We start from the raw sequence: 15,532 nt of genomic DNA, 5'->3' as shown, positions 1-15,532 counted from the left end.
TTCCTAAAATTGTCCCAATAAACCGAAGTCAACCATTCACTCTCCCTTCTATCCTCATTACGCGCTCGCTCCATTTCATATCGCTTTGCAACCTTACGCCTAGATATTTAATCGCCGTGACTGTGCAAGCAAAGCATTACTAATGCTGTAATCCTACTCGTATGCAATAACTTACGTTTTTCCACATTTAGAGCAAGTTGCCATTCATCAATAAGTGGGGTACAACACGAAAATTTTTCTGTTTGTTTTGAAGATTCCGCTGTACATTCCAGTGATGTTATACGTCTATAAGCTTCATATCGGTATATACTATTCGGGACGTCCGTCGCACGTATCCTAGGACACATCCATTTAATTAATATTGAATCTAAGGCAACGCTATTTAACTAAAGTAGTACCGCCGTTTTCCACTAATGCAGGAGACAAATATGTGGTGAACGCAAGCGAAAATATGAAGCAGCTGTAACGCCCATTACGTCCATACCGTCCTTGAAACTGGAGTTGTAGCTCCGAAACGCGTTTGAAACTAAGTAGAAAATAAAAACTTCGCTATGAGACATGAATCATGCAGTGTAGCGTACTGGTTAGCGGCGCTGGCTGGGCGGGTTATGGACCACCGCTTCAAACCCAAACACCACTAATTATTTGTTATTTAGTGATTATAGTTTCTGGGAGGTTCTCGAAATTTATTTGCAATGTTTCTCATATTCTGGAATATCCGATGTTTGTATAAGTTGGTTGGTTGATTTGGGGGAGGGACCAGACAGCTACATCATCGGTCCTATCGGATTATGGAAGGAAGTCGGCCGTACCCTTTCAAAGGAACCATCGCGGCATTTGCCTGAAGTGATCTAGGGAAATCGCGGGAAACCTAAGTCAGAATGGCCGGACGCGGGTTTGAACCGTCGTCCTCCCGAAAGCGAGTGCAGTGCGCTAATCGCTCGGTTTGTAAAAGTTAAATTGCTTCCTATGAAAAATCGCTAACCGAGTCTGAGGCTTCTTCTGTCCAGTCAGTCGTTGACCAGAAGACAGCAAACCGAAAGCAAAAGTTTTCCATTTCGCATTTAAGAAATCGGTCGCGCAGGAGAATCGTCAAACAAACCATCGCACAGAGTCTCGTACGGAGGACACTGTAATAAGCATCCCTGGCGCAGAGAAACAACTGAAAGAGTTAAAAGCAAATCAGTCACCAGGTCCGGATGTAATCTCATTTCGTTTGTACAAAGAGTACTCAACAGCATTGGGTCCTTACTTAGATCGCATTTATCGCGAATCTCTCGCCCAGCGCAAAGCCCCAAGTGGCTGAAAAAAAAGCGCAGGTGACTCCTGCGTACAAGAAGGGTAAAAGAACGGACCCGCATAATTACAGACCAGTATCCTTAGCGTCGGTTTGCTGCATATTCCTTGTACATATTCTCAGTTACAAAATAACAAATTTCCTTATGAGGGATAATCTTCCGTCCACAAATCAGCACGGTTTTAGAAAGCAGCGCTTCTGCGAATTTCAGCTTGCCCTTTTCTCACTGTGAACTGCGGATGAAGGGCAACAGGCGGATTCCATATTCCTAGATTTCTGTAAAGCATTTGACACGGTGCCACACCGCCGACTGTTAACGAAGATACAGGGTGTTTCAAAAATGACCGGTATATTTGAAACGGCAATAAAAACTAAACGAGCAGCGATAGAAATACACCGTTTGTTGCAATATGCTTGGGACAACAGTACATTTTCAGGCGGACAAACTTTCGAAATTACAGTAGTTACAATTTTCAACAACAGATGGCGCTGCAAGTGATGTGAAAGATATAGAAGACATCGCAGTCTGTGGGTGCGCCATTCTGTACGTCGTCTTTCTGCTGTAAGCGTGTGCTGTTCACAACGTGCAAGTGTACTGTAGACAACATGGTTTATTCCTTAGAACAGAGGATTTTTCTGGTGTTGGAATTCCACCGCCTAGAACACAGTGTTGTAGCAACAAGACGAAGTTTTCAACGGAGGTTTAATGTAACCAAAGGACCGAAAAGCGATACAATAAAGGATCTGTTTGAAAAATTTCAACGGACTGGGAACGTGACGGATGAACGTGCTGGAAAGGCAGGGCGACCGCATACGGCAACCACAGAGGGCAACGCGCAGCTAGTGCAGCAGGTGATCCAACAGCGGCCTCGGGTTTCCGTTCGCCGTGTTGCAGCTGCGGTCCAAATGACGCCAACGTCTACGTATCGTCTCATGCACCAGAGTTTACACCTCTATCCATACAAAATTCAAACGCGGCAACCCCTCAGCGCCGCTACCATTGCTGCACGAGAGACATTCGCTAACGATATAGTGCACAGGATTGATGACGGCGATATGCATGTGGGCAGCATTTGGTTTACTGACGAAGCTTATTTTTACCTGGACGGCTTCGTCAATAAACAGAACTGGCGCATATGGGGAACCGAAAAGCCCCATGTTGCAGTCCCATCGTCCCTGCATCCTCAAAAAGTACTGGTCTGGGCCGCCATTTCTTCCAAAGGAATCATTGGCCCATTTTTCAGATCCGAAACGATTACTGCATCACGCTATCTGGACATTCTTCGTGAATTTGTGGCGGTACAAACTGCCTTAGACGACACTGCGAACACCTCGTGGTTTATGCAAGATGGTGCCCGGCCACATCGCACGGCCGACGTCTTTAATTTCCTGAATGAATATTTCGATGATCGTGTGATTGCTTTGGGCTGTCCGAAACATACAGGAGGCGGCGTGGATTGGCCTCCCTATTCGCCAGACATGAACCCCTGTGACTTCTTTCTGTGGGGACACTTGAAAGACCAGGTGTACCGCCAGAATCCAGAAATAATTGAACAGCTGAAGCAGTACATCTCATCTGCATGTGAAGCCATTCTGCCAGACACGTTGTCAAAGGTTTCGGGTAATTTCATTCAGAGACTACGCCATATTATTGCTACGCATGGTGGATATGTGGAAAATATCGTACTATAGAGTTTCCCAGACCGCAGCGCCATCTGTTGTTGAAAATTGTAACTACTGTAATTTCGAAAGTTTGTCTGCCTGAAAATGTACTGTTGTCCCAAGCATATTGCAACAAACGGTGTATTTCTATCGCTGCTCGTTTAGTTTTTATTGCCGTTTCAAATATACCGGTAATTTTTGAAACACCCTGTATAAGCATACGGAATACGTTCCCAGGCATGTGAGTGGCTCGAAGACTTCTAAGTAACAGAACCCAGCATGTTGTCCTCCGATGACGAGCGTTCATAAGAGACAAGCTTATCGACAGGAGTGCCCCAGGGGAAATGTGATAGGACGGCTATTATTCTCTATACACATAAATGATTTGGCGTACAGCGTGGGAAGTAATCTACGGTTGTTTGCTGATGATGCTGTGGTGTACGGTAAGATGTCGCCGTTGTGCGGCTGTAGGAAGATACAAAATGACTTAGACCAAAATTCTAGCTCCAAATGTAGAAAAATGTAAGTTAAAGCATTTGGTTAGGAAAAACAATCCCTAAATGTTCGACTCGAGTATTAGTAATGTGCATCTTGACACGGTCACGTTGATTAAATCTCTTGGCGTAACGTTACAAAGCAGCATCAAATGGAATGAGCATGTAACGGTTCTAGCAGGGATGACGAATGGTATACTTCGGTTCATTGGGAGAATTCTTAGGAAAGTGTGGTTCATCTCTAAAGGAGACCGCATATATGACACGTGCGAAACATCGTTGAGTATTGTTCGAGTGTTTGACATCCGTACTAGGTCGGATTAAAGGAAGACAGCGAAGCAATTCACAGGCGTGCTGCTAGGTATGTTACCGGTCGGTTCGAAACAACGCGCTGTTATTACTGAGATGTTTCGGGAAATCTAATTGTAATCACTGAAGGGAAGGCGACGTTCTTTTCGAGAAACAGTATTGAGAAAATTTAGAGTGCCGGCACTTGATTCCAATTGGAGAATGATTCTACTACCACCAACTTACATTTCATATAAGGACCACGAAGGTAAGGGAAATCAGGAGCTGTCCGGAGACATATAGACTGTTGTTTTTACCTCGCTCTATTTGCGAGTGAGACAGGAAAGGAAATGACTAGCAGTGGCACAGGAAGATGTAGAAGTAGCTGCCTTCTCCATCAAGGAATTTGTTTTTATTCTGGCTGAACGTTGGTGTCCGTAGTAAATAGCTCTCAATACTAGGTGCTGAATTTTGTTGCCTTCAGGTTTGCACTTGATTGTGGTTTAAGAGCTGACAGTACTGGAGCTGATGACAGAAAATCCATACTAATAAAAAATGTTATAGATTCATTATCTATATGGATATTCCGTCTTCTGTCCCAGTACTATCAGGTCTGTCCGTTTGAACGCGCTAGTCTCTAAAAATACTACAGGAGTTTTCTAGGGGTTTTCACACGTAACTTGAGCATTGCTTGGGTCATCGTGTAGGCTTCATTTCATCAAAATCGAATTATGTAAAAAGATATCTTAACTGAAAGTTTTATCAACACTACATCCATACTAACATTATAAACGCGAAAGTAACTCTGTCTGTTACATTTTACAAAGTGTGTAGTACGGTATATTTATTGATTTTGAGCAATATGACACCAAAAATAGAACAAAACTCTTTGAAATAGCTAATTAATCTTTGACTTTTGAACTTTATCATATTTGTGAAAATGCTCTTATTGTTTGATATGTTCTACATAATACGATTCAACGTAATGAACACAATGTTTAAAATATCCTCTACGTAATTAACACATACTTCCATTCTAATACCAGTAATATTAACTGCGAAAGTAATTCACTCTGTTGCGTTTTCACTCCTCTTCCGCTGAACATTTTCCAGTGGTATTTGGTACGGAAATAGCTTAAACTCTGAGGAAAACCATAGGCTACGTTAAAAAGTTGTATCTTTTTGAGTATTATTAACATTTTTAACCATAGTATACGTGAGTGGTATGCAGACGACGCTGACGCGATGGTCGGCGACTCTTAAGAGTCTATAGATTAGAGAGCAAACCCAATGTTATTATGCGCGTGTTCAAGCGATTGAGTTCCTACACCATCTGGCATAGCTGGAGAGCTTTGGTGAAGATACAACAATTAAATCGGTAGGTAGGCCTGACAACCGTATTGAAAACTATTATTATAAGCATCGCAAATGTTACGTCTGATTTGGAGCACAGTTTTAAGAGAGTTCAAACTGCTAAACTTACTCGAATACAACAAATCTCAGAACAACCTCGTGCCGTCGGGAACTTGGACGCAGAACGTCAGGCAGCCCTCAGAGCTGCACAGACATTGGAACAGCAACAAGCCCGTAGCGTTTCAGACGCTGAGTGAGTGTCACGCGCCTTTCAACAGCTTGCAAGACGCTTGAAGACTCATAGCGACAGCGTCATGTAAAGGTTGTGCGACGAACAGAGAGTCGCACCTTCATATGCTGCATTTGATTATGATCTATTAACTGACTATGTTGATCATAAATTAGTTATCAAAGGAAGATAGATCAAAAATGTAGCCGCGGTACCATAAAGTATCAAAGTTGAAGGTAGAAACGGTTGGTATGTGTTGCTCTGATGGCGAAATGTCAAAATGGCTCTGAGCACTACGGGACTTAACTTCTGTGGTCATCAGTCCCCTAGAACTTAGAACTACTTAAACCTAACTAATCTAAGGACATCACACACATCCATGCCCGAGGCAGGATTCGAACCTGCGACCGTAGCAGTCGCGCGGTTCCGGACTGAGCGCCTTAACCGCGAGACCACCGCGGCCGGCACGAAATGTCACTTCCAGTACTAGATGAACCAAAGAAACCCCTAAAAACTTCTGTACGAATATAATGAATCGAGAATTTTTTAAAGTATAATTAGAAAATATAGTGTATGCTTTCTTATTCGAGATACAGCAAAATAATATAAACATATTCATTATGTACCTACAGGATGACAATTACTGAACTATATGAAAATAAACGTAAATTACTCGTAGTTATAAATTACGGTGCCTCTACAGATATTCAGATTTAGGTTATAACATGTTCGATATGCCTGACACCATTGGCGATGATGTGGTGCAGACAAATAGCGAATTTCTACATTACCTGCTGAAGCGCCTGAAAAATAATGCTGCCGATGACCTTCTGAACGGCTGTTTTCAGCTCAGTAATGGTTTTGGGGTTATTGCTGTACACCTTGTCTTTAATATAGCCCCACAAAATGGAGTCACACGTGTTCGGATCCGGAGAATATGGCGCCCAATCGAGGCCCATGCCACTGGCCTCCGGATACCCCAGAGCCACAATGCGGTCCCCAAAGTGCTCCTCCAGGACATCAAACGCTCTCCTGCTTCGATGGGGTCGAGCTCCGTCTTGCATGAACCACTTCTTGTCGAAGTCAGGGTCACTTTGGATAATGGGGATGAAATCATCTTGCAAAACCTTCACGTACCGTGCAGTAGTCACCGTGCCATCTAGGAATATCGCACCGATTACTCCGTGACTGGACATTGCACACAACACAGTCACTCGTTGATGGTGAAGAGACTTCTTGATCACGAAATGCGGATTCTCAGTCCCCCAAATGCGCCAATTTTGCTTATTGACGAACCCATCCAAATGAAAGTGGGCCGGCCGTTGTGGCCGACAGGTTCTAGGCGCTACTGTCCGGACCGCGCTGCTGCTACGGTCGCAGGTTCAAATCCTGTCTCGGGCATGGATGTGTGTGATGTCCTTAGGTTAGGATTTTGGATTGTTTGGTGGAGGAGACCAGACAGCGAGGTCATAGGTCTCCTTAGGTTAGTTAGGCCTAAGTCGTTCTAAGTCTAGGGGACTGATGACCTCAGATGTTAAGTGCCATAGTGCCTAGAGCCATTTGACCCATTTGAAATGAAAGTGGGCTTCATCGCTAAGCCAAACCAAGGTTCGCGCGCATGCATCTACAAATTGCCATCATGCACCGCGGCCAACCACGCAGTTTGAACGTCCTTACGCAAACTGTTCAGAATTTATGACGATCTTATTTCGTGTAGTTCAATAACTGTCACCCTGTAGATACTGGCACTCCATACACTTTTTAGACATATGTCTCTACATCGCTATATACACAGATGATTCATAAAATTACTAGCTCGCTTACTCACCATTCACTCATTATAACAAAACTACTGATGTTCGAGCGAAGCAGCGGGTAACAGCAAGTCACGTTATAAATGCGAAAGTAACGCTGCCTGTTACTTTTTCACGACTAGCCCGTTGAACCGATTTAGATGAACTTTATGTGGAGATAGCTTGAACTGTGAGGATGGACATAGGCTACTTTAGAAAGTGTGCATTGCAAGATGCTTATTGATTTGAAGAACATTACGCCAATTAGGGAAAGATTTACTCTATGAAAAAGCTGCTTACTATTTGCCTTTTGATCTTTACTATATTTTTGAAAAAGCCTTTAATGGTTGGTGCATGCTACATAAGACTATTCAAAGTAATGAATACAACCTTCATAGAATGTTCGGCGTGTTTAATCCATACTTCCACATTATTTATTACATATTGTACACGCTGTATACCGCGCCGGCCGTGGTGGTCTAGCGGTTCTAGGCGCTCAGTCCGGAACCGCGCGACTGCTACGGTCGCAGGTTCGAATCCTGCCTCGGGCATGGATGTGTGTGATGTCCTTAGGTTAGTTAGGTTTAAGTCGTTCTAAGTTCTAGGAGACTGATGACTACTGATGTTAAGTCCCATAGTGCTCTGAACCATTTGAACGCTGTATACCGTACAGCTACTTGAATAGCACAATGCACAGAGGCTCGCTCCTGCCCGTGTGCCCCTCCATACGAACAGCTCGGCAGCGCCGCCGCTGACGCCGACTCATAGTGCATTGGGACAGCTTGGAATGGAGGGAAATCAGGGAGAAAATAACTACACCGCTGTCCAAAATTAAAGCAACGAACTGCTATTTCCCCGTCCTATGTCTAATTAACGATATAACCGTACAAGCAGTCAACAGATGTCGTTACGGTCGCCTTCTGCACGGAAGATGGCATTCCGATCAACCGACAACCATGTCAGCACATCAAGGCACCTGTCAAGCGGAGTAGTGTTTGTAAGGTAGTCCCATACCCACAGCCGCTGTGCACAAACGGTGCAGTACGGCACAGAAAAGACGCCTACAGACTCTCTGCTGTGGAGGGCCGTAGGAGGAATGGAAGCAGGAGAGTCGCAAACAGATGTGGCCCGATGGCTTAATGTGAATCGTTCTGTTGTTTCCCTGACGACGCGACAGTTTATAGAGATCGAAACTGCATCCCGATCACGTGTGGACCGTTATTTGGCTGTAAGGGCACGACGGTACCGCCTTAGTACTGCACTGCAACTGGCATCTGATCTCGCAGCATCCTCCGGACGTGTTATATCGAGGCAAACGGTGTACAGAAGGCTTCAACAGAGAGGCCTTTATTGTTGGAGACCTGGAAATTGGAAATTTTTGGTAAGCTTCTATAGGACCAAACTGCTGAAGTCATCGGTCCCTAGACTTACACACTACTTAATCTAACTTAAACTAAAACTAACTTACACTAAGGACAGCACACACACCCACGCCCGAGAGAGGACTCGAACCTCCGACGGGGGGAGCCGCGCGGTTGAAGACCTGCTGTCTGTTTAGCTCTGCCGTGTCTTCACTGAAGGGAACGTCTAGACTGGAGCTGTCAACATGTCACCTGCACGGTCGAACGGTAGGTTAATGTTCTTTTCACAGATGAGTCTCGATTTGGTCTGAAGAGTGATTCTCGACAGATTCGCATCTGGAGGCCACGTGGAACAGGGTTTCGGGACTCAAATATTGTGGAAAGAGACTGAAATCGAGGAGGATCCCTAGTGGCGTGGGCAGGGATTACGTTCACAACTCGAACACTTCTTGATTAAATTGCATGGGTGAATCAGCAAAATTTAACTGTTGTCAGATACCATGTTGAGATCTTGGGGTGCGGTTGTTGTGAGAAGCTGTGGGCACAGAATTCGTATTGATGGACGATAATGCTCGAATTCATAGAGCACAGGTGGTAGATGTTTTTTTTTTTTTTAAACGTAAGATATAGCAGGCATGGCGTGGCCTGCTCGCTCTCCCGATATGAATCGCATGAGCATGTGTTGGATGCATTAGGAAGACGGGTTGCATGACGTCACTTTCGCCAACCACGTTCCAAGACCTGTGAGCAGCTGTGCAGGAAGAATGGGCGTTACTACCTCAACATGACATTGACGACATTCACTGCTCGTCCCGTCGTTGTCAAGCCTGTGTTGGTACCAGAGGTGATCACATCCCACACTGAGCACATGAACCAGTTGTCAGGATGAGTGTGCAAATCCGTTTAAGTTTGGAAAAACGGAGAACATTTTTGTCTATCGTTATGCATGTTGCAGTTGATTATGTTCTGTATCCTTTACATTATTTATACTTTACTATCACCTGTTTATACTGTTTTATGGCAAAATAAACGCAACCTTGCAAAATTTCCGTTTGTTGCTTTAATTTAGGACAGCAGTGTAGTGTCGCTTACCCGAACAGCCAGACTCGTGAGGGAGTTGATGTTAATGCACATACAGTAGCCTATTTACTTACCATCACTCATCATAACAAAACTAATGATAAGCAAAGCCACGGGTAACAGCTAATTAATAATAAAATGTTACACATCTGAAAAAATGAATCTTCTCTATATATAAAAGGCAACGTCCTGACTGACTGAATGACTAATTCATCATCGACCAGCCCAAAGAGTTAAGGACAAAACTTAAAATTTGGAGAAGGTGTGGTTCTTATACTGTAGGCGTCGTTTAAGAAGGGATGTTTCGGTATTCCAACCATAAGTGGTAAAATAGGGGATTAAGGGTTTTTCTCTTTTTAAAAAAAATGTCGTTTTTAAGGCAATTTTGAAGTTAGACCTACGAAAATTGTTATTTGGTTTGCCAGTCAGAAATAAAGAAATACGTGTTTCAGCATTTTTGGAAATTTAACCTTTGGGGGTGAAATAGTAAATGAAAGCTTTTTGAAAACATATCATTATTAAAGAACTACTTAAGCAACGCCCCTGAACATTGGTATTTAACCCTTCGATTACAAATAAAAAAATGTGTTACAGTGTTTTGGAAATTGAACTTTTAAGAGACTGGAACATGGTATGAAAATTTTTATGAAAATATTTTATTATAAAAGCATTTTTAAGGCTAAATATACGAAAATTTGCGTTTTCCTTCTCTGTTAAAAATAAGACATGCGCTTGTCACTGTTTTTGGATATTCAGCCCCTACGGAGGTGAATTAGGGGTGAAACGTTTTATGAAAATGTTTCGTTGCGAAAGTATTTTTAAAGCTGAATCCTTGAACACTGGTGTTTGGCTTCTTGGTTTGAGATGAAAAAATACGTGTTTCACGGTTTTTGGAAATTCGACCCCTAAGGGTGCGAAACAGGACCAGGACTGATTCACTGACTCATTATCACCCAGCCTAAACCGCTAAGAATGGAAACTGGAGTTTGGAGAGGGTGTGGATCTTACACTGTAGGCATAGTTTAGGAAGGGATTGTCGTAATTTCACTTCTAAGGGGGTGAAATAGGAGAGGAAAGGCTTTTTGAAAGTATGTCGCTATCAAGGGAATTTTGAGGTTAGAACTACGAAAACCGGTATTTGGTTTCCCCGTCACAAAATAAAAAATATGTGTTTCAGCATTTCTGAAAATTCAACCACTAAGAGAGTAAAATAGTGGGTGAAAGTTTTCTTGAAAATAACTAATTACCAAAGAACTGCTAATGGATTTGTAAGGCTACATCTATGACAGCTGATATTTGACTTCTCAGTTAGAAATAAAAAACACGTGTTTAAGTGTTTCTGGAAATTCATTCCCTAAGGGACTGCAATAGCGGATGAAAATTTTAAAGAAAATATGTCGTTACTATAAAAAAAATTTTGAAGCTAAATTTATGTAAATTGATATTTCACTTCTCGCTTGGATATAAAGAAATATTTGTTTGGGTATGAAAGTTACTGTGTAAATATCTCCACAAAAACACAAAAGGCATGATTAACAAAAACTTTGGACTTCAGCTACCCGAATCTCCTTTTGGTCAGAAGGCGATGCGTATATGGCCATAATTAGCGTGAAAATCTTAGAAGGTGCTGCAGTTTATCCACAAGATAAAAATTCGATTGAATAACAACAACAAAATCTCTGCAGGCCATCAGTCTACACGAGCGAAGCAGCGGGTGCTAAGCTAGAGTTGTTATAAGTTTACAACCTTCAAATCGATATACAGTATTTAGGATGTCCGTCTCATGTTTTCTTCCGGAGTACATCAATTTCATTCATTTACATGCTACGCTAACGTTCAAGTGAGGTAAAGAAACAGTTTTGTTCAGTTTATCTCTAATGGCACAAAAATTAAGTTTCAAAATAATATGAGTAAAGTACAGGGTTACTAAAATGATTCGTTCGTTTTCAGAGTTCTGTATTTTCAAAAGTATTACACGCACAAATCACTAACAGGTGAATAGAACAGTAATCCCACAGAGTTTTCTTGTGCCCATCAGTTGACTTTATGTGTGGAATATGCAATATGTTTATCTGATACATCAGTGCAGCGTGCATTCACAAGAAATTATGGAAAACAGTCGCTATGTAAAACAGAGGACTGTGCATTGGTATGGACACAGCTTTTCTCTACAAACAGAAAATCATATATGGTAATACGAAATGAAATATGAATGTTTAATGTTGCATTATCTACAGTAAGTTTCAAGTACTGGTCAACCAAGTCAGTCAGATGCAACCACGGAGAATGTGAAGAAAAGTTTCGGATGGAACCATGGAGAATGTCAAGATAAGTTTCGTACGCAGTCCAAAGAAATCGAGCGTCCACAAAAGCCACGAACTTAGAGTATCACAGCAAACTGTGTGGAAGGTTACGTTTCAAACCGTACCGTCTGCATATGTGTAACGATTTAAACCGGAAGATCATGACGCGGCCTTCAATTTTCCATCATAATGCAAGAGGCACTTCAGGATAAACGTTTTGCTTCAAAGCTGATATTCAGCGACGAAGCAACCTTCCATTTATCCAGAAAGGTTAATGGCCATATTGTGAGAATACGTGGCACTAAAAATCGTCATGAAATTCTGGCGCATGAACGGGATTCGCCGAAGTTTAATGTTTTCTGTGCAATGTTACAGACAAACCTATATGAGCTGTTTTTCTTCTGTGATGAGACTAAGACGGATACTTCTTAGCTCGATATGTTGCACCTGTGGTTGTTTCCACAACTGACTGCTGATTCCGAGAATTTCATCTTCCAGCAAGACGGGGCACTCCTCTCATTGGAGCATCGCTTAAGTCGCTACCTAAACGACAAACTTCCGCTTGCCTCTCCACCCCCTCCTCTCCCCCTCCTCCACCAACATCTTGTGACTTTTGCCTTTCATTTGGGATTACATTAAGGACCGTGTTTACGACCTCTCACTACCAAGGACACTAGAACAGTTCAGAAAACGCGTCAATGCTTCATTGATGGTCATTGACAGGATGTTGTCACAGAAGGTATTGAACGAACTTAACTACTGCTGGGACGTGTGTCGTGGGACCATAGAAACATGCATAGAACATTTGTTGAGGGGAGTATGCCAACTTGACAGGATTGCGGTTCTATTCATGCATCAATAATATTTGCACGTGTAATACTTTGGAACATATACTGATGAGTCAAAACATTATGATTATCCGTTTAATAGCTTCTTTGTCCATCTTTGGAACAAAAAACGTCACTGATTCTGCGTATTAGGGATCCGACTGTTTTCTGGTAGATTTGCGGCGGTAGGTGCCATTATATGTCTGCGCACATGTCATGTAATTCGCGTAAATAACGGTTCGCTGATTTGGCTACGCGCTAATGTCGCCCGATAGCGAGCCAGATGGGTTCCATAGGATTCACATCAGGCGAATTTCGTCGCTGAGACGTTATAAATGTCGTGTGACGAGGGCCTCCCGTCGGGTAGACCGCTCGCCTGGTGCAAGTCTTTCGATTTGACGCCACTTCGGCGACTTGCGTGTCGATGGGGATGAAATGATGATGATTAGGACAACACAAAACCCAGTCCCTGAGCAGAGAAAATCTCCGACCCAGCCGGGAATCGAACCCGGGCCCTTAGGATTGATAGTCCGTCGCGCTGACCACTCAGCTACCGGGGCCGGAAGCTGAGACGTTAATGTGAGTTCACTACAAAGTTGCTCAAATCACTGTAGCACGCTTCTGGCTCCGAGAGACGGACAATTGTACTGCTGGAAGATGACATCGCCATAGGAAAGACATCAAACATGAAGGGGTGCAGACGGTTCGCAGCTGTCAGCGTGTCTTCGATTACTACCACAGGACCCACGCAAGCGCAGGAGAATGTATACGTGGCGCACTGCACGTTTTGAGCGCGTTCACCTCGATGACGGCGTTTGTGGAGACGACCAGTGACCTAGTGTAGCAAAAATGTGATTCACCGAAAGAGCCGACACGTTTCCATTGATTGACGGTCGAATCCCGCTCCCACTGCAGTCTTAACTCACGATATCATTGGGTCAGCATGTGAATACGTAGGGGTGGTCTCCTGCAGAGTTCCATGTTCAACCGTGTACGATGAACAGTGTGATCCGAAACACTTGTGCGTGCACCAGCATTGTGCTCTTTCGGCAGAGATGCCACAGATCACTATCTATCCTACTTTACAGAGCAGACAAACTTCCAAACCCCACGGTTTGTCGCGTACGTCCAACCATTTAGCGCCTACTGGTAGTTTCATTGTCGTCCCAGCTCTTTCCATAGATGCTCACGCCAGTAGCACGTGAACATTCGACCAGTTCGCCGTTGTCGAGATAGTCGTTCACAGGCTCTGCGTAATAATAATCTGCTCTTTGTCAAAGTCGCTGACCTCAACGGATATCCCCGTATGTTCGCTAGGATGATCCCCCGTCCGTGTCTGAACCGTTTACATAGTTTTGTTACCGCGTCACGTGGCCACAACACCTCCAGGCGCTATCCAGTGTCGCGGTGGGCAGTGGTTATAATGTTTTGGCTTATTGGTGTAGAGAGCTTTGAAAACGAATGAATCATTTCCAGCAGTCCGGTGCTTTTTTTCAGTATTTCTTGACCAATCCTGCATATTAAAATAATTATTAATGGTCATTTATAAAAACTGCGGAATGAAGGGTCAGGCAGTCATTCCTCTCAGAGTCCATATGTAAAAATGATACTGGGGAAAACTCTTAATACGTTATATAAAGTGATGCTCCCTCTTCGATGGGGTTCAAAGTGGTTTGTGAATTATGGATGTAGATGTAGAAGCATTGTCTTTATGATGTCCATACTTGAAAATGCTATTGCAAAGATTAATTATGAAGTTCAAGAGGATACTTTTTCCAGTTTTATAGCTTTCATTTGCATGACAAAGTTCGCGCTAATTTGAACAGGTAAATTTATTTATTTATTTATTTATTTTTTTTTTTTTCTGTTGAGGTACAGAAAACGTCTCAAGTATGAAAGGCGAGTAGCGTTAGACTCAACATCAGTTTTATTGCCTGGACGATTCAAGATATTGAAACAAACTTTTCAAAAAATGATTAAGTGCAGAAGAGTATTTCATTTTGTTTCATGGTTAATATTCTTAACTTTTGCATCAGCGAGAAAATTCGAAAAGAAAAATTATGCACTTTTAAAGGCACTGAAAATCGCTTAAAAAGGAGAATACAGTGCTACGACATTCGTTAACGCTTACAAAACTATATGGGAAAATTGTTAAAGCTGAAAAGCAAGGCGGACGGAATCCGCTAATGCGGCATAAAAAGCCAAGTCGGCTGGCGTCACTGTTTACAACGTACATTAAATATCAGGAAATACACAAGATCACTCCATATTACAAATTAAAGACCCTCGACGAATTTTTCTGTCTGCATGCGAAGGCAAATCTCAGGGAAGAGATTTTGATACGGTTTTCACTAACAGATAATGTACGAGAATGGTTTGTGTATATAATTTATAAATACGCTGACGGAAAGAATAGCTACAGCAAAAAATAATTACTGTAGAGTAATTAAATTTTGAGAATACATTTGTCTAGGTAACGTATTTAAGTGACTAACATTGCAAGATGACAGGTTAGTGTAAGCACGAGATTAGCCATTGCAATTCAAAAGTGAAATGCTGGTACATTAATAGTCGGTGTAGCTCCCAAAATGTGCAATTCAAGCATACAACCGTGCATGCATTGTGTTGTAAAGGTGCCGGATGTCAGTTTGTGGGATAGAGTTCCATGTCTGATACACTTGGCCGGTCGGTATAAGGATGGTTAATGCTGGTTGTGAATGACGCCATAGTTATCGTCCGATGATGTCCCATAAGTGCTCGTCTGCAGACAGATAAGGTGATCGAGCAGGCAGAGGCACCACGTTGATAGTCTATAGAGAGTGCTGGATTACAACAGCGGTATGTG

The 15,532-nt window shown here is 42.8% G+C and overlaps 1 protein-coding gene and 1 non-coding gene across 3 annotated transcripts in view; both read right to left on the bottom strand.

The window, feature by feature from the left end:
* LOC124551745 (trypsin-1-like) overlaps positions 1-15,532 on the bottom strand; it is a 252,714-nt gene that overhangs the window by 207,232 nt on the left and 29,950 nt on the right. The gene's annotated exons all lie outside the window — the stretch shown is intronic.
* Trnad-auc lies at positions 13,175-13,248 on the bottom strand. The gene has a single exon. It is a non-coding gene; the product is annotated as a tRNA-Asp (tRNA).

The sequence above is a fragment of the Schistocerca americana genome, chromosome 1, assembly GCF_021461395.2.
Source record: "Schistocerca americana isolate TAMUIC-IGC-003095 chromosome 1, iqSchAmer2.1, whole genome shotgun sequence".
Lineage (NCBI taxonomy): Eukaryota > Metazoa > Arthropoda > Insecta > Orthoptera > Acrididae > Schistocerca > Schistocerca americana.
Note: the sequence above shows the minus strand (reverse complement) of the source record. Positions and strands in the feature narration are given on the sequence as shown.